Raw genomic sequence first — 8,795 nt, 5'->3', positions numbered from 1 at the left:
AAGTCCCTTAGGGCTTTTGGAAGCAGAACTCTTAGCTATCTAAAATAGAGGTGTCAGCAAGGCAAAGACTTGGTCATAATAGGGACAGAATGAAGGGACAAAGTAGGTGATTAGAGTTAATCCCACCAGGGGATTATAAATCAAAAAACATGGGAAACTTCTGTAAATTAATAATTACTCAAGAAAGCATGTTGGCTTAACCACAAAACCAAGCAGGCTTGCTTAGCAACAAACCATGCCACAGAAGAATGGGACATGTGCCCAAACAATAAAACAATGGTGGCATGAGCCCCACATCCTGTCCAGTGAGCTCAGTAAGTTAATGACACCCCGCTCCCTGCCAAATAGGCTCTGTGCACACAAAAAAACAGTCATTTATGGGAAGATGATTTTTCAAAATGAAAGACTCTCGTTGTACTGGTCCCTGAAAATATTTTTCCGAACTGCTGTGACAGTTCTGGCCTGACCATATAGGGAGGGACAAATAAACTTCTCTTTTCTATCTGGGGGAGAAATTGATGATGGAAACGTGATGCTACTGAAGAAAAACAAAGAAGGTCTTCTCCCCCTCCCCACTTTTCCTTTGATTATAAAACTGTAACCAAGTAAGTTCTCAGGGTGAGGCATCTGTCACTCCCCTGTTAGTAAGCCTCATAAGCATCGTATTTTAATAAATCACTTCTTTTAAAATATTATTTATTTACTTTAATTGGAGGATAATTACTTTACAGTATTGTGATGGTTTTTGCAATACATCACTATGAATCAGCCATATATGTACATGTATCCCTTCCCTCCTGAACTCCCCTCCCACTTCCCTTCCCACCCTGTGCCTCCAGGTTGTCAAAGAGCACCGGCGTTGTTGCCCTGCGTCATCCATCAGACTAGCACTGGCTATCTGTTTTATATATGGTAATGTATATGTTTCAGTGCTATTCTCTCAAATCATCCCACCCTCTAGCTAGGACATAGAAGCAATGTAGATGTCCATTGGCAGGTGAATGGATATGGAAGTTGTGGTACATATAGACAATGAAATATTACTGAGCTATAAAAATGAACACATTTAAGTCAGTTCTGATGAGGCGAATGAACCTAGAGCCTATTATATAGAATGAAGTAAGTCAGAAAGAGAAGACAACACCATATTTAAATGCATATATATGGAATCTAGAAAGATGGTACTGACGATCCTACATGCAGGGCAGCAAAGGAGACACAGAAGTAATAAATCACATCTTATCCACCACTTTGCTCTTGCTGAATTCTTCTCTGCATTGAGACATAAAGAACTGTGGTGGCAGAGCCCTTCAGAACCCCTCTGAAATGACACTAATCGGTTTCAGTCAGGGGCACGGGCTCTTGAAATTTTTCCAAGGAGGATTTGTACTGGGCATAACACATCTTTGAATTAGGACTGGAAATTCAAAGTTTAAATGAACTTTATTAAGCAATCGTGCCAAATCTGTATGAGTTTAAAATATAAGAAGAATCAGGAAGGATTAACCCTTTTTAAATTTTACTTAAATTTTAGTTTAAAATGATGACACTCTGAGTAATTGTTTGACTATAATAAGACTAAATATAATTTGAGTAATCAGACCAAAGATGTTAGAGTAATAGTGGGAGAGGTAGGATTCTAAGACCCTTGAAGGCAAAGAGCGGGGTGGGGGTCAGTTGTATGTTTTATTTACTTCGTGTTTTCAGGTCCCTGGACAATGCCTGGCACACATGCTGTGCTGTGCTGTGCTGTGCTTAGTCGGTCAGTCATGTTCAACACTCTTTGACCCCATGGACTGCAACTCACCAGAAACTCTGTCCATGGAGATTCTCCAGACAAGAATACAGGAATCGGTTACCATGCCTTCCTCCAGGGAATCTTCCCAACCCAAGGATCGATCCCAGGTCTTCCACTTGAAGGCGGATTCTTTACCGACTGAGCCACCAGGGAAGCCCTAGAATACTGGAATGGATAGCCTATCTCTTCTCCAGGGGATCTCCCTGACCCAGGAATTGAACTGGGGTCTCCTGCATTGCAGGTGGATTCTTTACCAGCTGAGCTACCAGGGAAGCCCCTGGCACACATGAAGTATTCAGTAAATGATTATTGAAATAACCTGGGTTTTAACCTCCACTCATCAGAATAAAAGGCATCAATAATAGTCCCAGGTCAGGAAATCCCCTCGCTTCCCAAAATATGCCAATTCAGTTCACGCCCTTTCCCACAAAACCCTCAAAGACTTCTGTCTCTTCTCTAACCTCATGTAACCCTGACTGTCACTTCATAAGTGAGTCCTTGGGATGTTAGTTCAGTACTCTGCACAAATTCTTAATCTCAAATCGTTTATCAATTTATCAACTTCCAGAGGGCAAAGAGCATTTCTTATCTTTGCATTCAATGGAACAAAAACTGTTAACATCCTGTGGCTATAATCCCTTTACACTTGGATTGTGTAATGATTGATTGTATGATTCAGAACAGTCTAGGAACCTAATGACCATTGACCTTCCTAATCACCCCCGGAGGTGAAGTGGGTGCTTGTCTACAACTCATGAGTACCTATGTCAAGTAATATGATTAGAATTGTAATCTGTGCTGAAGATTCTCTCTCTCTTATTGGTGGTTTCTCTCTGAATCAGGGGAGAAGGCCATTCCACTCCTGAATTCCATCCCTTAATTCCATTTTTGTCATTGTTCAGTCACTAAGTCGTGTCTGATTCTTTATGACCCCATGGACTGCAGCCCACCAGGGTCCCCTGACCTCCACTATTTCCCAGAGTTTGCTCAAACTCATGTCCATTGAGTTTGTAATGCTGTCTAACCATGTCATCCTCTGCTGTCCCCTTCTCCTTTTGCCTTCAATCTCTCCCACCATCCAGGGCTTTTCCAATGAGTTGGCTCTTCACATCAGATGGACAAATATTGGAGCTGCAGCTTCAGCATCAGTCCTTCCAATGCATAGTCAGTGTTGATCTTCTTCAGGATTAACTGGTTTGATCTCCTTGCTGTTCAAGGGACTCTCAGGAGTCTTCCCCAGCATCACGGTTCAAAGGTATCAATTCTTTGATGCTCTGCCTTCACAGTCCAGCTCTCACAGCCAGCTGTAGTCACGTGTAAATCACAGTCAGGAATTATAAGGAGAAATTTGCCCCAAAGTAACCTTCTCTAGCCTTCCCCAACTTGGAAATTTAATGTTTTAACTCTATTTTTCATGCTCAGACTACAATAAGTAACTTGATTGGTTTTCAGGAGACAGTCATTATAAGAGTTAAAGTAATATAACAATATATTTCCTTTTGGGCTTCTCTGGTGGTTCAAATGGGTAAGGAATCTGCCTGAGGTAAGGAATCGACTGCTACATTATAAGCTCTCCCCAAATATAATGGCTTAAAGCAACAATAACTTCTTATTTTCTCACAATTCTGCAGTTTGGCTTGGTGTGGACTATGAATGTCTGGTCCACACAATCTCAGATGAGGCATCTCCACCAGGGCTGGAAGATAACTCACATGGATGGAAAGTTGATCACCTCACAGCTCAGCTGGAGCTGTCAGCCAGCATCTTAGTTTTCTTCCTGCACAGCTTCTCCACACGTTGAGTAAAGTTGCTCACAGAATGGCAGCTGAATTCTAACAAGGAGCTAGCATTTCAAGAGGATAAATCTCAATAGGCAAGCACTTATTAACCCTCCTCTTGCATGTCATTTACTCATGTCTCATTGACTGGTCACAATGCCTAGCCTAGCCTTGATGTCTTTTAATTAATTTTAAAAATAGATTATAGTTTTGATCTGTCTAATGGACACTGTTTCAGTTCTTAGTTGCAGTACTTAGTATCTTTATTAAGTCACGTGAGATCTTTTGTTGTGACCTTTGGGCTCAGTAGCTCTGATTCATGTGGGATACAGTTCTTGCACTCTAGAGCATTGATCTTAGAGAAATAAAAAACTATATTCACACAAAAACCTGTACTTGAATGTTCATAGCAGCACCTTGATATGTAAAATCTAAAAACAGCCCAGATGTTCTTTCACATGGGAAAAGGTTAAATAAACTGAAGTACATCCATGCTATGGAATATTCAGTTCAATTCAGTTGCTTAGTCGTGTCTGACTTTTTGCTACCCCATGAATCGCAGCACGCCAGGCCTCCCTGTCCATCACCAACTCCCAGAGTTCACTGAGACTCACGTCCATCGAGTCAGTGATGCCATCCAGCCATCTCATCCTCTGTCGTCCCCTTCTCCTCCTGCCCCCAATCCCTCCCAGCATCAGAGTCTTTTCCAATGAGTCAACTCTTCGCATGAGGTGGCCAAAGTACTGGAGTTTCAGCTTTGGCATCATTCCTTCCAAAGAAATCCCAGGGCTGATCTCCTTCAGAATGGACTGGTTGGAGGGCACCCCACTCCAGCACTCTTGCCTGGAAAATCCCATGGACAGAGGAGCCTGGTGGGCCACAGTCCATGGGGTCGCACAGAGTCGGACATGACTGAAGCGACTTAGCAGCAACAGCAGTGAAAAAAAGAAGGAACTCTTTACAAACATAACAACCTGGATGAATCGACAAGGAGTTATGCTGAATAAAGAAAACCAGTCACAAAAAGCTGTTGTTTACTGTATGACTTCATTTACATAATGAGTCTGTTTATATAATGATCATAAAATGCTAAAAATCACATAATGGAGTGGTAGAAAGGGAGGAGTAGGCAGATACAGTTATAAAAAGGCACATGAGAGATCTTTGTGGTGTTGGAATTGTTCAGCATCATTGACTGCAGTGGTGGAAGCAACCCACACTTGTGATAAAAGTGTGTATAGCTAAAATTGGTGTAGCCCCTATGGAAAACAGTATGGCAGGTTCTTAAAAGGCTAAAGATAGAACTACCATGTGATCCAGTAATTCTATTCTTGGATATATACCTGGAAAGAAGACTAATCTGAGAAGATAAATGTACACCACTGTTCATAGCAGCAATATTTACAATACCCAAGACATGGGAACTACCCATGTGCCAGTCAGCAGATGATTGGCTTAAGAAGATGTGATATGTTTATGGAAAGTGAAAGTGTTAGTCACTCAGTTGTGTCTGACTCTTTGCAACCCCATGGACTGTAGCCCACCAGGCTCCTCTGTCCATGGAATTTCCCAGACAAGAATACTGGAGTGAGTAGCCATTCTCTTCTCCTGGGGATTATAATGTAGCAGTCGATGAAACAAGTCTAGAAACACTGATATCTTGGTAACAGTAAGCATCCCTGGCGTTCATATTGTCACCTTGAAATTTCATTTCACACTAAAAGAAGCCAAGGGTTTTTTGCTTTGTTTTTTTTGTTTTTTTGTTTTTTTTAGAAATGGCTAATTCCATTTCTGGGGCATGAAACAGAACATCTGGATATACCAGAGAGCAAGGAAGAGCCAAAGGGACAGGTCAAAAAGACAGAGTCCAACTTGAAGAAGGTTCCACTGGCCAAAGATGAAATACTTTGAGTGTTAATAAAAAATATGCCTTGAAGCATACAAAATACGCTTAAATTCAAGTGATGTATTTTGAAATATAATCAATCACATTCTGAGAATAACAGGAAATGAATTTGTTATCTTGAAAACTGTGACAAAGGGAAAGAAAGAATTCAGCATAATTCCTGCCTTTCGTATATGAACTGTATTATTGAATCATCAAATAATATATGAGGGAAGCATTTCATGAGAATAAAATGATAAAAAGTATCACCATTTTACAACCTTATTTATTTAGGTGATGATCCTCAGAGAAAGAGAAAGAAAGAGAGAGCAGAATATTACTCACATAGAAAAGAGAATGAGCTAATGCCATTTGCAGCAACACAGACCTAGAGATTGTAATACTAAGTGAAGTAAGTCAGAGAAAGACAAGTATCTTATGATATCACTCGTATGTGGAGTCTAAAATATGATACAGATGAACTTTTTACAGAACAGAAACAAACTCACAGACATAGCATAACTGTGGTTGCCAAAGAGAAAATATGGTGGCAGGGGAGGGATACATCAGGAGTTTGGGATGAATAAACACACATACTGCTATATATAAGATAACCGACCAGGACCTACTGAATAACACAGGGAACTCTACTCAATATTCTGTGATAACTTATATGAGAAAAGAATATAAAAAGGAATGAACATATGCATATGTATAACTGAATCACTTTGCTTAGAAAACCAAGACGCTGGCTGACAGCTCCAGCTGAGCTGCTAGGTGACAGCATCAACTTTCCATCCATGTGAGTTGTTCTGTTTCATGCCCCAGAAATGGAATTAGCCATTTCTAAAAAAAAAAAAAAAAAAAAAGTAAAAAATCCTTGGCTTCTTTTAGTGTGAAGTGAAATTTCAAGGTGACAATATGAACACCAGGGATGCTTACTGTTACCAAGATGTCAGTGTTTCTAGACTTGTTTCATCGACTGCTACATTACAAGCTCTCCCCAAATATAATGGCTTATATGAAACTAACACATTGTAAATCAGTTACACTCCATTAAAATTAAAATTAAAAACCATAAAGTTAAGAAAATGGTTACTTTTTGAGAAAAGAAAAGAGTTTTGATTGGGACAAAGCACTTGGCCAGAGCTCTGGGGCAGAGTTCTACTTATTGATGATTGAAAAAATAAAAACATGAATTACTAATATGTGGAATACTATAGATTATTCTCAAAAATATGACATAAAGTGAAAGATACCAGAATCTACACATAGGGTATATAACATATGCTTCCAATTATATGAAGAGCAGCAAACCCAAATAAAATAAATTTATGTGTGTGCACGGAGAAGGAAATAGCAATCCACTCCAGTACTCTTGCCTGGAAAATCCCATGGACAGAGGAGTCTGGTAGGCTGCAGTCCACGGGGTCACGAAGAGTCAGACACGACTGAGTGACTTCACTTTCACTTTTCACTTTCATGCATTGGAGAAAGAAATGGCAACCCACTCCCGTATTCTTGCCTGGAGAATCCCAGGGACGGGGAGCCTGGTAGGCTGCTGTCCATAGGGTCTCGCAGAGTCGGACACGACTGAAGCGACTTAGCAACAGCAGCAGCAGCATCATTAGTCATTCGGAGGTAATGTATATATCCTTTATATTGATTATGAAGATGGTTTCCTAGAGATATAAGCAGTCATTAGCAGGAAATGTATGGAATTAAATGCTATATTAGAAGACAAGTTATAAATAAATGATCTTACTTTACTTTCTGCCTTAAGTATTTAGAGGAAGAAGAATAACCTCCAAACATATGTGTGTTTATATATCTATATCTATCTGGATCCCAGGACTGGCTACCCCAAACATGCATCAATGGCATATTAATTATTTTCCATTAAAGTTGCTTAGAGGCTTCCTTGGTGACTCAGACATTAAAGAATCAATCTACAATCTGGGAGACCTGGGTTTGATCCCCGAGTTGGGATGATCCCCTGGAGAAGGGAATGGTTACCCACTCCAGTATTCTTGCCTGGGAAATCCCATGGACAGAGGATCTTGGCAGGTTACAGTCCATGGGATCGCAAAGAATCAGACACGACTGAGTGACAAACACTTTCACTTTCAAAGTTACTTAAGAAAGAGACAATGTAAGAGGACATTGGACCTTCTCTCTGTCTCCTTGAAAGCAAGAAAGGGGCCCTCCCTGCATCTGGAGGTAGAAGGTCCTCCTTATCACCAGAGACAGGAAATTCAAGGCTGAGAAGCTTATTTAATTTTTTTTTTTTTTTGAGGTGGGTGTGGGAAGACTGTGCTTTGTGGCATGTGGGATTTAAGCTTGTAGACCAAGGATTAAACCAGTGCCTTCTGCAGTTCAAGTGCAGAATCTTAACCACTGGATTGCCAGGGAAGTCCAATAAACCAATTTAAACAAACCTTGTTACTTCTTTAATTTATCGAAGCCCAAACTCTGTTTAAATTCTTCACTAATTAAGTACCCAAAGCCCAAGTGTCTTTGTCAATTTCTCACAAATTTATTGTTTGTCTAAAACGTATAAAAGCAGTCTGCTTTGACTGCTTCTTCCATCGTATTTCTATATTTGTGCACATGACTCACATTTCTTTTTCTCCTATTAATGTGTCATGTCAATGTTATTATTAATACAGCCACAAGGACTCAAGAGGGATAGAGGGGGAATTTTCCACTTCCCCTGACAATATCTATCTATGTTTGTACTTTAAAAACTGTATACTTTAAACATGTGAAGCTCATTGCTTGCCAAATACAGCCAGATAGTGTGGAAATGGAGATAGCTGTGAAATACTGTATCCTTAACCCACTTATTAGTCACAAAAAATCCTCTGAAACCTTGTGTTTTCTTTTGCAATGATTTTACTTAATAAGAAGTGCTTTTTAAAATTTTTTAACCTGAAGAGATCTATCTCAGCTTGTAGTCTCAGCTTGATTCTATGAGTGAAACTGAAGCGACCACATTTATATTTTAATCAGTTAAGCAACTGGTACTTTTTGAACATCTATCATCCATTATGAGAAGAATTCCCAAGAAGTGTTAGACTTCTCTTAACTTTAGTGTCTGAGCAAACAAGATGTATAAGCTAGTGTTTCAAAACAATGCAAAGCAGTTACATCCAGTGTAGAATGAGTGCGGAACAATAGCATCCATTGAGCTAAGGGAAAGCAAGAATTTTGCCTCAGTCTGAAGCCTGAAGGAGGAGATGTGCATTAAACAAGGATTTATATGCTGGGGAGGATTGGCTGAAGAAGCAAGAAGAGAAAAAGCACTTGCACTAAGGGGAGGTTTGCAATCTGG

Source organism: Bison bison, unplaced genomic scaffold (assembly GCF_000754665.1).
Source record: "Bison bison bison isolate TAMUID 2011002044 unplaced genomic scaffold, Bison_UMD1.0 scf7180017864217, whole genome shotgun sequence".
In the NCBI taxonomy this organism is placed as follows: domain Eukaryota; kingdom Metazoa; phylum Chordata; class Mammalia; order Artiodactyla; family Bovidae; genus Bison; species Bison bison.
The sequence above is the reverse complement of the archived record's forward strand: the minus strand, read 5'-3'. Positions refer to the sequence as shown.